At 42.0% G+C, this 18,141-nt stretch overlaps 1 long non-coding RNA gene across 5 annotated transcripts; it reads right to left on the bottom strand.

Annotated features, from left to right (window-relative positions):
• Positions 1-2,734: 2,734 nt before the first annotated feature.
• LOC307211635 lies at positions 2,735-7,568 on the bottom strand. Of its 5 annotated transcripts, none has more exons than XR_013836554.1 (5): positions 7,363-7,568; positions 5,585-5,749; positions 3,939-4,136; positions 3,593-3,644; positions 2,735-2,831 (listed from the first exon to the last, which is right to left on the bottom strand). It is a non-coding gene; the product is annotated as an uncharacterized lncRNA (long non-coding RNA). The 5 variants fall into 5 exon arrangements; XR_013836555.1 differs by lacking the exon at positions 7,363-7,568 and adding an exon at positions 5,790-5,982 and having other exon boundaries at positions 5,585-5,702; XR_013836556.1 differs by lacking the exon at positions 7,363-7,568 and adding an exon at positions 5,790-5,981 and having other exon boundaries at positions 3,593-3,639; positions 5,585-5,702.
• Between the last annotated feature and the right edge of the window lie 10,573 nt (positions 7,569-18,141).

Genomic DNA, 18,141 nt, shown 5'->3' with positions numbered 1-18,141 from the left:
GGAGAAATGGATGCTGCTCAGTTTGTAAAACAGCCCAGAGTTGCGAGCTAGGTTAATTAGTACAACAACTAACAGCAAATGTTCGTTATGGCTCCAAGGAATGAAGCTCCCCAGAACCTTTCTGTGGGCTTCCTGCCACACAGTGGCAAGAGGGCAACATGAGGCTTAAGAGAAGAATGCTTCACCGAACACTTATTCTCTGATGCACATTAGAGCCAGTGTGGAGTAGTGTTTAGAGTTCTGAACTAGGACCTGGGAGAGCAGGGTTCAAATCACCACTTCATGGCTAAGTTCACTGGGTGAATTTGGGCCAGTCACTGTCTCTCAGTGTAACCTACCTCACAGACTTGATGTGAGGAAAAATCAAGAGGAGGGGGGAGTATATCTGCTGCCTTGAGCTCTTTTGAGAAAATGTGGGATATAAACATGATGATGATGATGATGATGATGATGATGATGATGATGATGTATATCTAGGTACTGCTTCCTGAAAGAAGGAAAGAAGCATAGACCATTTACCAGCACACAATAATTTAATCACTACTTTGCTGGATTATGCTGAGGTTCATCTAGGCTAGCATTTTGTTTCCAAACATGACTACAGTAATCCTCTTAGAAGTTCACACACTGAGCCATCTTTGATCTGCCAGAGAGAAACCCAATACCGTGTTAGTAATCTGCATTCCTTCCACCTCTGAAGTACCACCGCCATCCCTGTAGATTCTCTCAGGTGTTAAGATCAGCAGAAGGGACTCTCTTTGGAATTCCATTTCCTTCTTGGTAGTTCCACTGACTGCAGATGTTTAGAGGATGATGACTCAAGAGAGAGTATTCTCTAAGGCATCCCAACTTCCCCGTAGTGCAGCATCTGGCACCTTCATTATATAGTTTCCATCATATGTTGAAGATGCACCTCTTTACACTGGCCTTTGATGCTTGAGAGAGATATTTTTAGGACCCACCCTATTTTCTTGACTAGGGATGGAAGGATCTGTCAGTTTTGGTTCTCAGTTTCTCAGTCTTAAACCAGGTCCTTGAAACTCTGCTCACATCAGTCTCTAAGAGCCACAGAACACTCCTGCCCCTACGTTTCATATGTACAACCTCATAAAAACTTCAGACTTCTGCCCTTTCAGAAGTTTCCCTCCAGCAACACACTGGTCCTGTCACCAGCTCCACATGGAGGCCTTTGTTCTCTGAGCAGAAGATTGAAGAATATAGAGTTTATGAATGTCCAGCTAAATCTAGGCAACTAGGACCCTTGATTGCATTGAAGAGCTGACATGTATTTAGCTAAACGTATATAGGTTCCAGCTAAACGTACATAGGTTCTTCAGACCTTAAAGCTAGTGGGCGAAGGTCTGCAGGTTGAGTCAGTGCTGATGTTTGAGGCAGGGCCAGGATACAAGGCCCTGCTCTCCCCTCCACATAATATTGGAATGCATAGAAAGTAACATCAGGAGTATGTTTCACTCCAGATGCTGTTGAGATACATCTCCAGTCATCCCAACTCTCTGGCTGGATCTGATGGGAACTGGAGTCCGTTAACATCTGGAGAGCCACAAGTTCTGCATCTTTGACATAAAGGGTATGTCAGCTTGCACCCTGAATGCAGATGGTAGCTGCCAATGCTCTCTAATGCATCAGCCTCTGCAACCGAAGGGAATTATCTGCATGATAGTTCCACGACAGCATATTTAAGAAAGTGTCCTCACTGATTTAATGACATGATGAGTCAGCATGTACATTCCATTGCTCAAACCAACTTAACGTAGCCTCAATTTTAACGTAACCTCAAGATATTAGTAGTCCAGCAAAATTGTGAAGGTGGGGATTTCAGCAGCAGCTGGAGACATCCAGATATGACCATTTTGGGAGCACATGGCCACTTTACTTATTCTGTCCTTGTAATTCCAATCAGTATCAAACTAAAGACTCCATTTGATGTACAGGTGGGCTAGTCACAGTGTAGGGCTTGGTCCTTTAATTCTCAACCAAAATTCTCTGTACAACCTTCCTCTACCACTATTCACAACATAAAAGTCAATTCCACCAGGGGTCCGGCCCTCTTAAAACAAGCAAAACAAATTTTAATAGAACTGGATGGTGCTTTCGGTGTTCTGGATGGGAAACTCTATGGAATTAGTTCTATAATAGATCCCTTCAAATGCACAGTTGAGGGCATGGTATTTTATAAATTCCATTATGAAGAAAAAATGAGTTTTCCTTAAGCGTTATAGAACATAAAATCCCTTTCTGGCAATGAACCTTAAACAAAGAACGCAAGGGGTGAAGCAGGTAATTATAGACCTGAGCTCTCTAAGATTAAGGAGATATTCAGTTTCACAGCTACACTTACATTAATTAGAAACACGTTAGTGGCAAAAAATATTAATGAAATGACTTTTCTCCTATCTGATGTTAAGAATCACCACATGGAATCATGCTAAGGTGGGGGGAAAAACCAAAACCAAATCATTAAATCTTAAATATTGCAAACCAATTAGAATTACTAGAAACTTTTCACATGGGATATGAAAAAATAATGTTAGCATGGGGTAGTCAATCTGGTCCCTTCAAGATGTTTTTGGACACCAACTCCTATCAGCCCCAGCCAACATGGCCAATAGTTAGGAACGGTGGGCATTGTTGTCCAACAACAACTGGCTGCCATCACACTGACTACGCCTGAAGAGGATTGAAATTAGTGGAAGAAGAAACCACAGGAGCCATATTCATGAAACATATTGCACAAATGTTTATTTGCAGACTCATTAGGAAGGAGCCCATCTGACTTGGTTGTCCTGAAGTAAAGGGATTGACTGACATTTCTAGAGAAGAGAAACAAACATTCCATTTCAGAAGTTGGTTTTGCCCTTGTAGTAAGGGATTTATGCAACGTACAAAGGAACTCTCATCAAATGCTACTATATATGTATGAAACAAGATTCCAAGATACCAACCCCCACCCCAAACATAAAGGTTGGCACAGCTTTAATGACCATTAGCTGTGCTGGCTGAAACTGATGGGAGTTGGAACCCAATAAGGTTTTCTTTCCTTGACATAGTGTTAAAGACTAAGGACACTCAGCAATGTGAGCATGAATCTGTCAAAATGAATGGATTCCTATATGTTGAGCTCCACATGCATTAGGCCAGTGATAGGTGATCCTTGGTATCCCTGTACAGGATGACTATGGGTTCACATTCTCATCTTTCCTGATGGAAATCCAGAGATACTTTCCAGAGTCACTGGAAGTGGTAGTAGTCATGACCATTTGTTGAGAGGGGCTGAAATGAAATCCTTGCCAAAATCAGGGAGCAGGGGGACATTTCTCTGAAATGTTCGGGGTGGAATGTTGCTTAATTTACTTAACATTGCAAGGGAGCCAAGAGTACCCACTTTGTACGTGGCAGAGGGGGGAAAATAAAAGAGTTTACATAGCAAAATGTTTTGCAAGGCATCATCAGTTCTGAAATGTAATTGGTTTAAATGGTGGAGCTTCCCAGAAATGATCTGGAAAGGACAATTGGAAAAGGATTGCTTCTGTGTTCCTTGTCAAAAAATCTGACCATTTAAATAAATATTCACCATTAACATTTGATAGCAGAGTTTTGCCATTTAAAGTCAGGTTCCTCCTGTACTAATTTGAAAAGGGAAGTATGAATCAGCTGTGCTGTAATGGTGCTAGATCTCAGACTTCAAGCAGTTTTATGATTGGGTATTCAGGGACAGGCCAAAAGGCTACATCACACTCTTTTCATCAACAGCTTTTAATTAGCAGCGTGAAAGACCCGACATTTCAGTAACAATGGAGGAAGCAAACTCTGGAATCACCTCTTTACCTGACATTTCTGGGGCAGCGAACCTACAAATGATCAGATACAGGGAAAGCGGGTTAGTGAGAAGAATTTTGCTTCTGCTTCTGGTAACTCACCTTATTAAGTGGTCTTCAGTTTATTCCTTATTTCCAACCCCATAGAGGTTCACATTGCTGCCTCAAAGCGCCAAAGTTTTTTGAGGAAGCCCCAGATCTTCTTGTCTGGTGTCATCCTCGCTTGTCATTGCATCAAATTGCTGGGCTCGTTTTTGTACTTCATTAGTTAAAACTGGGCCTGGGGTGGGGAGGAATGACCTATAGCCAACACATATGACAACAATGAAGGTTAACGTCGGCTGTCTCGTTGGTGGACACCTCACCCCACCCCACCCTACCTCACTGCCATCTGATCTGTTGCTGTTCTCAGCAGCACAAGCATTCATAATTATGACAAGTCTGAAGACACTGCTGAAAGAATTCACAGGCCAATCACATCAGCAGCACAGCATCTAATATTTCATGGGGAAATGAACTGCACTTCATAGATTTGAAATCTCAGGCTCCCACAAAGTAAGGGAATAGGAAAGGTTGGATGGATAATGGATATATCCCTGTAAAGGCAATTCACTTCCACAATCATTACTTTTCTGTGAATTATTAAGAGCTAGTGTGGCTTAGTGAATGTGTTGTACTTAGACTGGGGACATCTGAGTTCCGATCCCCACTCAGCTATGAAGCTCATGGGGTGTGATGGGGAACTTAGAAGTGGCCTCGGCTTGGTTTTTTGGCACTTCTTCCTGCCCTCACAGGCCTTTTCTAAAGATCCCTGCTCCCCAGGAGAGGCCCTACATGGGGTACAAGAAGCAGCAATGGGCAGGAGGTTAAGGAAAAGCTCTCCCAAGTAAGTGGTGTTCTTCTCACATAACCTTTGGATGCAACCAAAAGTTGACAAACATAAGAAAGACAGATTTGCTCAACTAAAATGAGACACAAACACCCCACGCAAGGTTGGGTGGTGCCTTATCTACTTGCCTATTTGCCAACTGTTGTAGTACAGCAGTTGCACAGAGCAGAAGGTGTTTCAACAAGGGTAGGCAACTTATCTTCAAGCCCCTTTCAGATGTTTTGTTCAGTGAGCTAACCAAATAGCAGCTCTGCCCTGACTGACTAGTTGGCCCCAAAGACACAATTATAGCTTTAGCAAGCAACAACAACAACAAAAATTAACAGGCATAATATGGGAGAACAATACAAAATGTAAAAATAAATCTAAGAAAAGTAATCCAATAATATAAAACAATAGTAATATAAAAAGAAAGACAATTAACTACACTAATCAAGTCCTGAGTCATTATTTACCAAGCAAATAAACCCAATAACAATTATAGAAGGTTTTTACTCTTTAGGTAGTGGGAAGTTGGGAAATACCGTATTTTTCGCTCTATAAGATGCACCAGACCAAAAGACGCACCTAGTTTTTGGAGGAGGAAAATAAGAAAAAAAATATTCTGAATCTCAGAAGCCAGAACAACAAGAAGGATCACTGCGCAGTGAAAGCAGCAATCCCTCTTGCTGTTCTGGCTTCTGGGATAGCTGCGCAGCCTGCATTCGCTCCATAAGATGCACACACATTTCCCCTTACTTTTTAGGAGGGGAAAAAGTGAGTCTTATAGAGCAAAAAATACGGTACATAATTAGCTGAGTAACAGCAGCAGCAAGAAAAGGTTAGTAATCAATAAACAAAATAAATGTGGATGGCTTACCTACCAGTAGGTGACTCTGCATTCTCTAAGGCAAACTCCCATAAAGGCAGGGCTTTTGTTCAGCTGGAACTCACTGGAACTCAGTCCTGGCACCTTTTAGGTGGGCGCCATTGCCATTCTAAGAGAACAAGGCAGGCGTTCGTTGTGAGTTCCGGCACCTATTTTCTAGGAAAAAAATAGCAATGCATAAAGGCTTTGTGCTTACCTGATTAATGGGGATGACAGACAACATTTGAGGCAGTGCCAGTGTGAGATGGCCCACCCTTGTTCACATTCATCAAATGGAAAAAAAAATAAAGCAACTTGATATCTGTTTAAAAGTTCATGGAGTTCTGGCTAGGAGCACAGAGTTGTTAAAAGAAAAAGAAAAAAGGAAGCAGACAGAACAACAATTCTGCCTGCTGAATGGCTCAAAGTCTATAATGGGATCACCCTGAGGTCCAGGCTTATTGAAGCATTTGCTGATGATCTAGAAGAGGGCGTAAACACATTACTGAAATTCTCAGACAGCGTGATTTGGAAGGCGATAAAGCAGCTGAGGGAGAATGGCAATGCAAAGAACTCCACTGAGAATAGACGCTTGAGCAAAATATAATAAAATAAGGTCAGCTTTGAAACGCCCATTGGGCTCTGTGAAAGTATTTTCATTTCACAAAACAATCACACCTGAGTTTCAAGAAAGGTAAGGGTACTCATATAGGCAAGAAAGGCATTGCTCCATAGCACAAAAAGTTAGAAATGAAAACAGAACTAGGAGCTGCCTAAGAAAACATACAGCTCAAGAAGTACCAAGACTCCTGCTTATCTTTAAATGTGCCGAGTGAATAGTAGAGCTGAAGTTAAACCCCCCCCCGCCCCCCGCAAATTATAAAATGCACCAAATTTCCCAAAATCAAATCTAGGAATTCTAGTTTGCATTTTAAAATAAAAACCTAACGTTCAACTGTTGGGACTGAAATTTTATATTAGCATTCCTTTGTGTGTGCTACCTGCCTGTCCCCTTGTGTTAATAATATTTCCTGTTTCTTTGAATTTACTTAATGCTGCTGGAAGCAAACTGCTAAATACTGACTGCAGTTACATTTCAGCTCAGGATGCTAAGTGGATTGCTACTGATGCTTAGCTGTCAGCTGCAATCAAATACCGTTTGCATGTCAAATGCTGTCATGTGTCAATTGATACTGAAAAGCACTGGCTGTTATTTCATTATTTATTTATACTGCATCCTTTCACTTGTCACCTTTAAGCTCTATCCTAAATACAATCACAACACAAATACATGAATTTTTCAGCTGATTTACTCCTGTTGGTCTGGATCTACAATACCAGCACATTCCTAACCATATCTACTCAGATTCAACAGGACTTACTCCCAGGTAAGTGGGATTTGGACTGCAGCCTGATTCAGTCGGACTTAGGTCCCATCTAAATCAGTCCAAAAAGTTATTGCTAGCTATGTGATGCCCTACTATTTCATTGGGAATTAAGTCTATTTCAGTGTAGAACTAACACACTGGATTTACTGGTGCTCTGCAGTCAACACATTTCTTTCTCGTCATTCTGAAACAGAACACGAAAGCATGTCTGCTAGCTAGATTAGTACTGCAGTGAATTTATTGTGCCTGAAGTTCTGACATCAGTCAGTGCTGGTGATTTGAAGTAGTCTCCAACCAAGTACCTTCGTTGCAAGTGATTTCTGTAATATACAGCACAGCAGCTGTCAGAGAGGGAAGTCACTGTAAATAACTAACATTGAAATAATGGCATTGCGTTCTTACCTAGAGGTTACAGCAGTTAATGTTACGTTGTCTGGAGTAGAAGGAAAGAAGAAGAGTTTGTATTTATTCTCATGAGTATGCTTCCTCGGACAACCAGATGACATCCTGTTGAAAATTCTTCCCTATAATCCTTTCTTTGAAGCACATGCAAAGTTTTCAAACTGGTTTTGGCAAGGCCGTTAAGAAACAAAATGAGGTTGATGCACTTGAGAGCATGTGTATTCCTTTGACCCTAAAGTATGAGCGAAGACTCAGATTATTAGATTTCCAAGAAGCCCCACTGCCTTGAATTAAATATTACTTTATTTAAAGGTCCCTAACTTGGGGGGGGGGGATATATTGTGCAAGTTTGCAGAAATATAGGTTTTCCGATTATTAAGTTCTCTACACTGTGATTTATACAAAGGTGGCATTCATCATTTTCTAATAGAAAATAAAGGATTTATGACTAATGCTTTAAGGTTTCATGGACGAGGGGAAATCATGACCATACTCACTGAACAGCATGGATGACATATGATTATTTCTTTTACCTGTCAGTAGCAAAAGTTAAGACCCCAGGTTTTAATTTATTTAAATCAGTAGATGAATGAACCAAAGTTTTAACTGATTAAGCAGCAACGGCTGCCATGAGAGCTGCAAGTTAACAATATGCTTGTTTATTATCTGAAGCTAACTTGGGTCTAAGGTGCTAAGGTGCTACTTTAAAAGGGAACAAAAAGAGAAAAGGGGGAAGGAAACTCACCAATGGTCTTTTCTTCTATCAACGAGCTGGAGCTTGAACATATTAAATCATAACATAAATTCTAAATTGTTAGCTATTTTAGATTTCACTGTTTGTTTATTAAAATATTTATGCCCTGCCTTTCTGTCCTGGCTGGAAACCTCCAAGGAAGCTGACAACTAGAAAATATAGATAGGTAAAGGTAAAGGTACCCCTGCCCGTACGGGCCAGTCTTGACAGACTCTGGGGTTGTGCGCCCGTCTCACTTAAGAGGCCAGGGGCCAGCGCTGTCCGGAGACACTTCCGGGTCACGTGGCCAGCGTGACATCGCTGCTCTGGCCAGAGCCAGAGCCGCACACGGAAACGCCGTTTACCTTCCCGCTGGTAAGCGGTCCCTATTTATCTACTTGCACCCGGAGATGCTTTCGAACTGCTAGGTTGGCAGGCGCTGGGAGATTGATAGATAGATGACAGATGATAGATAGATGATAGATAGATACCTGTGCTTGGCTACCTTTGGAAGGAGACACGCAGAATTTGTAATATTTGGGTTGAGCAAGGTGGAAGTAGGTAACTTAGGTTCTCCTACAAGCAACAAATATGGTATCCTACATTCACATACACACCCCAGCACACCCACACCTGATGTTTGCAGGTCATTCTCTGTCCCACCCCTCTCCCTACTTTATACTGAGCAAAAACTCAAGTGTGATCATGTTTCTGTTATTCTAAAGCAGCAATGCTGCAGCAAGCAAAGGCTCCAGCAGCTCAGTCAGCTGCTTGTGGCTGCAAAGCCAGACAGGATGTTTGTGACTGTTGCCATGGGAACAAAGGGGCAGTCCATTCTGTACTGAGCACCGGATGTTAGCTCAGTGTGTGTGTCATATGACCTGTACAGGATGTACATGGGTGGAGTTTGGAGTTTTCTCTCTGTTTGTTGAAGAGAGCAGACATGTTTTCTCTGTACTGAAGTGAAAGACAGGAATAAAAGCAATGTAGAACCATTTCTGTCTGTGTCTGATTCCCCTCCCTGGGGATATGCTGGAGAGCAGGGAGGAGGAAAAGCAGTTGGTGTGTTTTTCTCACAGCCTGAGGAAAATCGCCGGAACGGACCTCGTGTGTTTTTCCTGCCGGGAGTCGCCGGAGGGAGGTCGCAAGAATTCAGCCGTTGCCTGGAGAGATAGGCACATACCTCTGCATCGGCCCTGAATTCCGACAGTTTCTCCATTGTTGTGCCTACTATATGGAATGCTCTCCCTGTTGAGGTCTGGAAGGCACCAAGTGTGGTGCCAACAGTTGGAGATGTACCTGTTTGCCCAGGTGATTCCTGGTCATTGATACCAGTTCCCTGATGTCAGGAGCAGCTTGTCCAATCTAGTGGAGCCTCAGCAATAGTCTCCTGGTGACAGTGTCAGTGCGGCTTACAGGGATGGTGAGGAGCAAGCTGATGGTTAGGTCAAGGTTGCACAGTGCACCTGCAGAGCCAATCTGGTGCTCCTGGCAGTGCACTGCACAGCCCCCACTCTCCCCAACCTGGTAAGCAACTGCAGCTACACTGTTGCCACGAGGCTATTGCTGCAGCTCTATCCCACTGGAGACTCCTGTTTTATGTTCTTGGTTGCCATGATGATAATTTAAGGTAAAGGTAAAGGCACCCCTGACCATTAGGTCCAGTCGTGGCCGACTCTGGGGTTGCGGCGCTCATCTCGCTTTATTGGCCGAGGAAGCCGGTGTACAGCTTCCAGGTCATGTGGCCAGCATGACTAAGCTGCTTCTGGCGAACCAGAGCAGTGCACGGAAATGGCATTTACCTTCCCGCCAGAGCGGTATCTATTTATCTACTTGCACTTTGACATGCTTTCGAACTGCTAGGTTGGCAGGAGCTGGGAGTGAGCAATGGGAGCTCTTCCCATCATGGGGATTCAAACCACCGACCTTCTGATCAGCAACCCCTAGTCTCTGTGGTTTAGACCACAGCACCACCCACATCCCTTTTTGATATTGATGATATTTTACTCGTGACTATTAACATTTACTGGATATTGTTGTGTTTTACTATAATGTGTAGTGCTTTGGTATTTCTCTTTTGTAAACAAAAAGCGACTTTAAAACCCCCCACAAACTTTTATATACATTTTCACATTCACAGAAAGTAAGGTGGAGGAAGTAAGGTGGAGGAACTGCAAGGCTCTGCCATACATTTCCCATCATGCTCTGGTTCCCCTGTATGCTGGATCATAATCGCATAGATATTTAAAGGTGGTTCTGCAGACACCGTTCCACTTCAGGGATCAGTAATGTAACAGTTCTAGGCAAAACAGAAGCAGTTCATTTTTACTGGGAAAGAAAAATATATACTAGCTCTGCTTCAGTCATTTTGTGGCTTGCTTTCCTGCTCCTTTATAAAAAATGACAGGAATATTATGCAGTTCCACTGCCAGCATATCAATATTCAAAGGGCTAGTGCCAACAAGACAAATGCAGCTTCCAAATATAAGGTCTTTGCCTTTAATCTAAGATCCCATGCAGAATAAATCCCATTTCTGACATATTCTCTTGCTGGCTATTGTAACCCAGCACAGGCATAGACTGGGTTTCAGATGCGGATTTTATATTGTAAATGGGTCGTTGGTAACAGACTTAAAATAAAAATAAAAATCAGATAGTGTATTTGCCTCTAGTTAACTAGAGGCTTCTGAGCTACAGTCTCCCAAGTCTGAGAGTTCAGCAGCAGGCAACTTTATTTTAATTTTGGTCTGTTTTATTTTAGCACATTTATACCCATATTTATCTCCACCTCAGAAAATCAAGGTGATTTACACAGGACTGCCTATTGTACCTATTCTGTGTTGTTGTTTCTTCTTCCTCCATCTTTTATTCCCAGGCAAGCAGTAGTTGGTACAGGACAGGCAAAACTCTTTGGACTTGGCTATGTATCAGTATTTTCTACATCGATTTTCTACATCTAGTCTAGTGGTTTCTTTTTGTAATTTTCACTTTTCTTAGGCACACATCATTCTGATGCTGATGTTTTTACTTTTTGCTTTATCTCACCCCCCAAACCTGAAGGCCCCTTTCCCCTTTTGTAATAGGCAGCGCTTGCTCTCAGATTCAGAGAGTAACAGTGAAGATTTATCGAGAGCCATCTGGTTAATTAAACATCTATTTCCTCCAGTGTGTGTAAAGAGATCATAATGCAGAGAGCCAACGCAGAGGAGAGTAATTAAAGTGCACCTAAAGAGAAGAACTAACTTTGTAGTTAGCTGTAATTAGAAGCAAAATGGAAAGAATGTGGTTAGAGAATTGCCTAGTTTATTAGTTTGCCATCCACAAAAACCTGTTTGTGCATTCGTAACCTCATTTTCTAGGTCTCCATGTGACCCTTATCCATCTATGCCTAGTGACTCTGAAGTTAGAAACAATCAATTTGGTCTTCCAGACATATGTCAGCTCAGAAGGTCCTGGTTTGCCAGGGATTACAAAATATGTTTGCAACATCAGTTTCAGGACCCTTAGGCCCTGCAGGGTAATTAGAAATTTCATGTTCACCTTCCTGGTGGTGGTGGTGGTGGTGGTGTTAAATGCCCTTCAGAATTTATGTAAAAATACAGGAACTTTCAAATTATGGCATGAGAATAAGTTGCTTTTGCTTGTGAATTGCAGACAAAAGCTTGTGGCCCCTCCAGATGATTTTGGGCTCCCAACTCCCATCAGTCCAAGCCAACACAGCCAGTGATCAGGAATGAAGGGCACCATAGTCTAGCAACACCTGGATGTCTATAAGCAAAAGAGCAAAGATAGACCCAGCTTAGAGAATTCAGCTTTATCATGTTGTTTTATGCGCCTACTTCTCCAAGGACCAGTTTCCTCAGTAGGATGATATTTGTCAAATATCTATATTTATTTATTTATTTATTTACAATAAATCATGTAAGAAAGGTAAGTGAATGAAAAAGGTGAGTGAAACTATAGTTATTCCAGTAACATTAAAATAGAGAGAAATTGAGAGCTTGGTCCTTTTTTATAGTTGCCTATTGCATTTAGGTTTCCTGTTTGTAGAATTACTTTTGTAATCAATTTTCCGTGATTAATATTGAAAATCAATGTGTGGGGGAAAACATTTTTTTAAAAAGGAAAGGAAACTATTTGGCTAGAGAATGCTAGAATTCTGGAAGCATACTTGCAGTTTAAAACAGAACAGCAATGACTGGATGTTATTACCTCTGGAAACACCCATTTGTCAGCTACTGCTTAAATCAGAGGCTGCTGAACTTTGACCCTCCAGATGCTGCTGGATTTTATGTCCCATCATACCTGGCTATGCTAGTTGGGGCTGATGGGAGTAGGAACTCAACAGAATCTGGAAGGCTGCAACTTTTGCACCCCTGGGCTAAATGAGGAGCTGGAGAACTCTGCTCTGTGGATAGCCAGTACAATATAGCTCACCCCCACTGCTATGAGTTGGGAGAACAATCTGGCTGGGAGGGAACTAATCTCATTTTGCAACTGTATCCCCTGATACCTTTTCATTTGTCTGCAAACAAAAGGTACCCTCCTGAAAACAGAGCAGTATCTTACCACTTTAAAGTCATGGCTACCCTCCAAGGAATACTGAGAACTGCAGTTTGTTAAGGATTCTGAGAGATTGCTTTTAGGAGGCCCCTATTCTCCTCACAGAGCTACAATTCTCCATGTGGTTTAACAATCAGTTCCTCTTCACCAGTTGCTTTGGGAACTGTATCTCTGAAAGGGGAACAGGGGTCTCATAGCAGTTCTCAGCACCCTTAACAAACTGAAGTTCCCAGGATTCTTTGGGAGAAGCCATGACGGTTTAAAGTGGTCTGATACTGCTTTACATGTATGGTGCAGAAAGAGGCAGAACTGAACGGCAGGAACACTCAAGTTCAATGTAAGCCTTTTACCTTGAGGTTAAATTTCAATACAAACCATTGATCTGAGGTGCCTCAAACCTTTCCAGAGCCACTCCTTCCCCAGTGGATATGCCCATGATGAAGCACCACTCATGGAAGGTGAGACACATTCCATTTTAAATAAAACCAGAACAAAAAGGAAGTAATGCACATCAAAGGGAAGATATGTGGCCGGTGTTTCAGAAAGTGAACAGTACCCAGAACAAGAGATTGAAAATGGAATGCCACAGCTATCTACCGCAAATTTATTTTTAACACATGTAATTAATCACTTTGCTTCATTTTTCACCAAGTGCTTTGTGTGAGGCCGTACTAGCAGATCGACTGTGACTTATGAGAGGGAAGGTTTTACAAGTGGCCCCACAGCATCGGTCTTTAAAAAGAAAAAGACAATAATTAACTTTCCAAGAACTTTGTCTATTACAGACACAGCGCTGTGTTTGGCAAGAACCTGAGCGATATATTTCCTCTCACAGTCCTCATAGCAAGAGCCTCCTTTGACAGCTAAATCTGTATGTTACCAATATCCCTAATTAGGAGTGTAAGACATTAACTCATTATTTTAAAATTTGGCCTATGTGATCCAACCTCTTAATCAGAAGTTAGACTCACTGTGTCCATTTTAATAAGCCAACTTTAATGTGGCCGTATTTATGCGCACTTTGCATATCAACAAGATTGCTCCATTGAATTCTTAGGGCCCTCATTTTCATTTCTCTCACAATCTTCATGGCTGCTTTGTGGGTTGTAGCTTTTTTATCACATCTGTGACTCCAATGACAACTGGGAGGGGATAAAAATTAAAGTCAACTTCCTCAGAGCAACAGATGCTACAGTGCCATTGGAACTGCCATGCATCTTGAAAGACAGTCTTAATGTGGATACTTTTCAATCAGCAGCCAGTTTCAAAATGCTAATAACAAGTCCCCTGAGATAAATATATTTGCTATGAATGCTGAACCAAGAAAGACCTAAGAGGAGCCCGAAAAGGTTGGCATAAGTTCGCTTTTAGCTATAAGCTGGTTCAACAATGACATATAGAAGAGCCTCATCTAATTTCTAGCATTTCACTGCTTCTTTATCCCAATGGGCACAAAGTCACCTCTGCTGTGTGTGCATTTTTGGTTAATCCATACTTATCTAGATGTAAATACTTCTGTTTACTTGTCCATCTATTCAGTTCTGAATTTCATGTATTTTTTTCATCATTGTTATTGTTATTATTATTGTTACTGCTGCTACCATTACAATTTATTACCCAGCTCTCACCCTCAGGTAACAGAGCAAGTTACACAACAATTAAAACAGGTTGTTAAGATTAGAACAATGTTATACAATGTGAAAAACAGTTTAAAACAATTTAATATTACAGAAATAAGGTGGGTCTCCAAAAGATACACGTCAGAGGTCAAAAGCCAGGGTCAAGAAGTGTGTCATCAGCATCCTCCAGAAGCTGTGTAATGAAGTTGCTAGACACACCTGTGTGGGAAGGAAGCACCACAATTTAGGGGCTGCCCTGCAGAAAAGGCTGTTATGAGGCAGGAGTTGGCTTCACCTGTCTTCTGAAAGAGGCAAAGTGACTTCACCAGCTGCTCCTGATGAGAACCAGCAAGGTTTCCAGCCTCAGTCAGTTGCTGGAAACAACATTCGTCGTTCCTGGCCAGACCTTGCTGCTTCTTGTTTCTCATGACCTTGGACCCTCAGCTTTCTTGACCCCCGGATCACCTGACTATGTGAACTGAGATACTCCTGACCTTAGGACTGGACAGAACCATTCATACGGACTCTTGCCTCCAGGCAAGTACCCCCCTGAGGCCAGCTGATTGGCTGGCTTCTCCCTCCACTGATCTCTGCCGTGGCTGGCAGCATAGGACTACGACAAAGGCCCTCTCCTGGGCCAGCACAACCCCCAGCTTCTGAGGGCAATGGAACAACCAAGAGGGTACCTTGTAGCCCCCTTAGGATAAAGGGAAGGAGGAGGTCTTTCAGATATTTAGGGCCTGTGTTGTTTAGGACGTAAAAACACTATTACTGCTGCCAAGAATCAGCAGCTTGTTTGCCTGTCTACCTTCACTCACATGTACCCAGTTTTCCTATGACTAATATGAATAGGATGGACAGATGAAAAAGGGACAGGGCTACTGAAGCTTTTAAGAGTGGTGTAGAAGAGGGTATTTCAGCAGATGTAGTGCCCTCTTCTTTGCAACAATTATAGGTGCAGCTTCCACCTTTGTTATGTAAAACTTAGGGACCCTCTTTTCCATCTTTCTAGTCTAGACATACAGTGGTACCTCGGGTTAAGTACTTAATTCATTCCAGAGGTCTGTTCTTAACCTGAAACTGTTCTTAACCTGAAGCACCACTTTAGCTAATGGGGCTTCCCGCTGCTGCCGCGCCGCTGGAGCACGATTTCTGTTCTCATCCTGAAGCAAAGTTCTTAACCCGAGGTACTATTTCTGGGTTAGCGGAGTCTGTAACCTGAAGCATATGTAACCTGAAGCGTATGTAACCCGAGGTACCACTGTATAGCTTGAGCTCACGTCTTCCAGATCTAGATTCAGCACTTTACTCACTGGGCCAGATGAGCTTTCCACAGAGGCAGTTTGTACAGGAACAACTGCAAGGGAATTCATTTCAACTGACCCTCTCATGGTGAGCGCATGATATTTTCCATGCAACTTCTACTTATGATTGATACAGCTTTCACCCCCATGGAAATGGTCACCTTGTAAAGCAAATGTAGTACAGCCACCTTGTAGTGACTTATGCCACGTCAAATTGTAATGTGAGGCAAAAAAATATCCCTATCGCCGCACATTTCCCAGAAGTACAACATATGTTCTCATCAACTCCGTATGAATTTTAAAAAAGAATTTGCCAAGGCAGATAGCAGGGATAAGAAGACCCTGAATTCCAAAGCTCCAGGTGTCCAGCTGTGGTTGACAGTCTAAAAACTAAAGGACGTGTCATGCCATGATTGATCTTCCAACTATTCAGCAGCAGCAACTGAGGTCTCTTGAGTTATTGTTGTTGTTTCTGGAGTAAGAGTGATGGGAACAAGAGTGCTGTGCCAAACCATTGATCCATCTAGTTCAATATTATCTTCGCTGATTGGCAGCAACACTAGTGAGGTCCAGATAGGGGTATCTCCTAGTCCTACCTAGAGGCATTGGGTATTGAATGTAGTATCTTCTGCAAGCAAAGCAGATGCTCTATAACCAAGCTCTGGTTTCTATTTGCTCTGAAAGGATGCCTGTATCTCCCCATAGGCACAAACCTGGCCAACAGCAGTTTTTGATTAGGAAAGCATCACAGGGCAGAAGGGTGAAATACCCCCACAATCCATAGGCACCAGCTCCTAGGGGCCAAGGGGTCTTCACTACTGCCACCCCTCAAGTTGATGGGCATTGCCATTCAAATGGTGCGCATGCACTGCATCATGTGATCGGTTATGCAGCATGGGGCTTCTTTGGCGGTCACTCATAGCTGAGGAAGATTGTCTTCCATAAACACGGTTTTAAAAATGAGTCCGTAAGTGATCGTGGAGGCCAATTCTGGATCCACACGTCCTTCCACAGTGGGGACATAGGTTTCCAGGCAGGAGTTGATCATAGTGAGGGTTTACCTGGGCCCCGTCCACAATATTTTATTCAAGTGGGCACCCCTGCCATCCTCATTGCTGCTCGGAGAAAGCTGTTGCGTTTCTTGAGTTGCATTTTAGAGAGATTGAAATCGCAGAGCTCCTCCATAGAGTGTCTATTTTTGGCCCTTGTGGTCCCAGCCAATCAGCTCCTGAGCAACTTTTCCAAAATCTCACTGGGGAAAACTTTGCTTCTTGAAAGCAGCTGCACCTGGCTGGCAGAATGGAAAGGCAAGATAATCAATGTGACAGAAGGGACAATAGCTCCAAAAAAGAAGTTTCGTGTCCCCATTATTCAATTCATGAAAAGGCGTTTATTTAAATTATCTGAGGAAAACGACCATTCTATTATTTCTATTTCCATTTCTATTAGAAAGAAAGCGTGCGCACACACAAAATGCCAGTGTGCATTCAGAAGTTGCTTTTTAAAAATAATTAAATAAGTAACACAAAAAAAACAAAACAGTGGAGATATACTGACAACAAAAGTCAGCCTGACACTAGATTAGAAATGAATGATAATTCCACATAGATATTTGTTAGGATGTCATTGTTTCTTTGAAACCCGCCTCAAAGGAATGTGATTTATTCCACTTTGGTTGTGGAAAAACTTTTGTTGTTTTTTTTTCCTTTTGTAACCCAATACAATGCAGTGTAGAGGATATGAAACAGACCTGCAACAAAAGAGGATGTGATTCATTCATAGCCAGTTGCATAAGGAATAGCCTGCATGCTGAAGGAGGTTCTGGAAAGGCCCAGGAAAAGGTCAGGAGGCATTCATTTATTTATTTACACATCTAGATGTCTTGACCACATGCATTTCCCGATTTTATTGAAACCTTTTTTTTTTTTACATTTCATTTCATATATTATTCATTCATTCAATTTGTACTTCACTTTTTGTCCTTCAGGGTCCCTAGAGTGGCTAATATGAATTTCATTGCAACTATTTGCATACAGCTTTTTTTTTTCATTCTTGAGGGAAGTTTTTAACCAACAAGTGAGTGCACTCCGTCCCTTTAATAATGATTTTTAAAATTGCTGCTGCTACCACTTACTCAAGGTGTTTCTGGGTGGCAGCCCAATATTGGGAATGGGTCATTGAGATATTGTAATGTATCCTGAATCTTTATTGTGTATTTTTAATTTTTGTTTTTAAAATTAGTGTGTGCATATATTTATCTATTTACTACATCATGGGTGGGGAACCTGTGGCCCTCCAGATGTTGTGAGACATTATTATTATTATTATTATTATTATTATTATTAATACCCCAGCCACTCCAAAACATATTAAAAACATTAAAAACATTTTTAGAATCCTAATACAGGGCTGCCTTCAGATGTCTTCTAAATATTGTATAGTTATTTATCTCCTTGACATCTGATGGGAGGGCATTCCACAGGGAGGGTGCCACCACCGAGAAGGCTCTCTGCCTGGTTCCCTGTAGCTTAACTTCTTGTAGTGAGAGAACTGACAGAAG

This window comes from Podarcis cretensis (assembly GCF_951804945.1).
Source record: "Podarcis cretensis genome assembly, chromosome: 3".
NCBI classification, from domain to species: Eukaryota; Metazoa; Chordata; class Lepidosauria; order Squamata; family Lacertidae; genus Podarcis; species Podarcis cretensis.
This window is presented reverse-complemented; position numbering and strand designations above follow the sequence as displayed.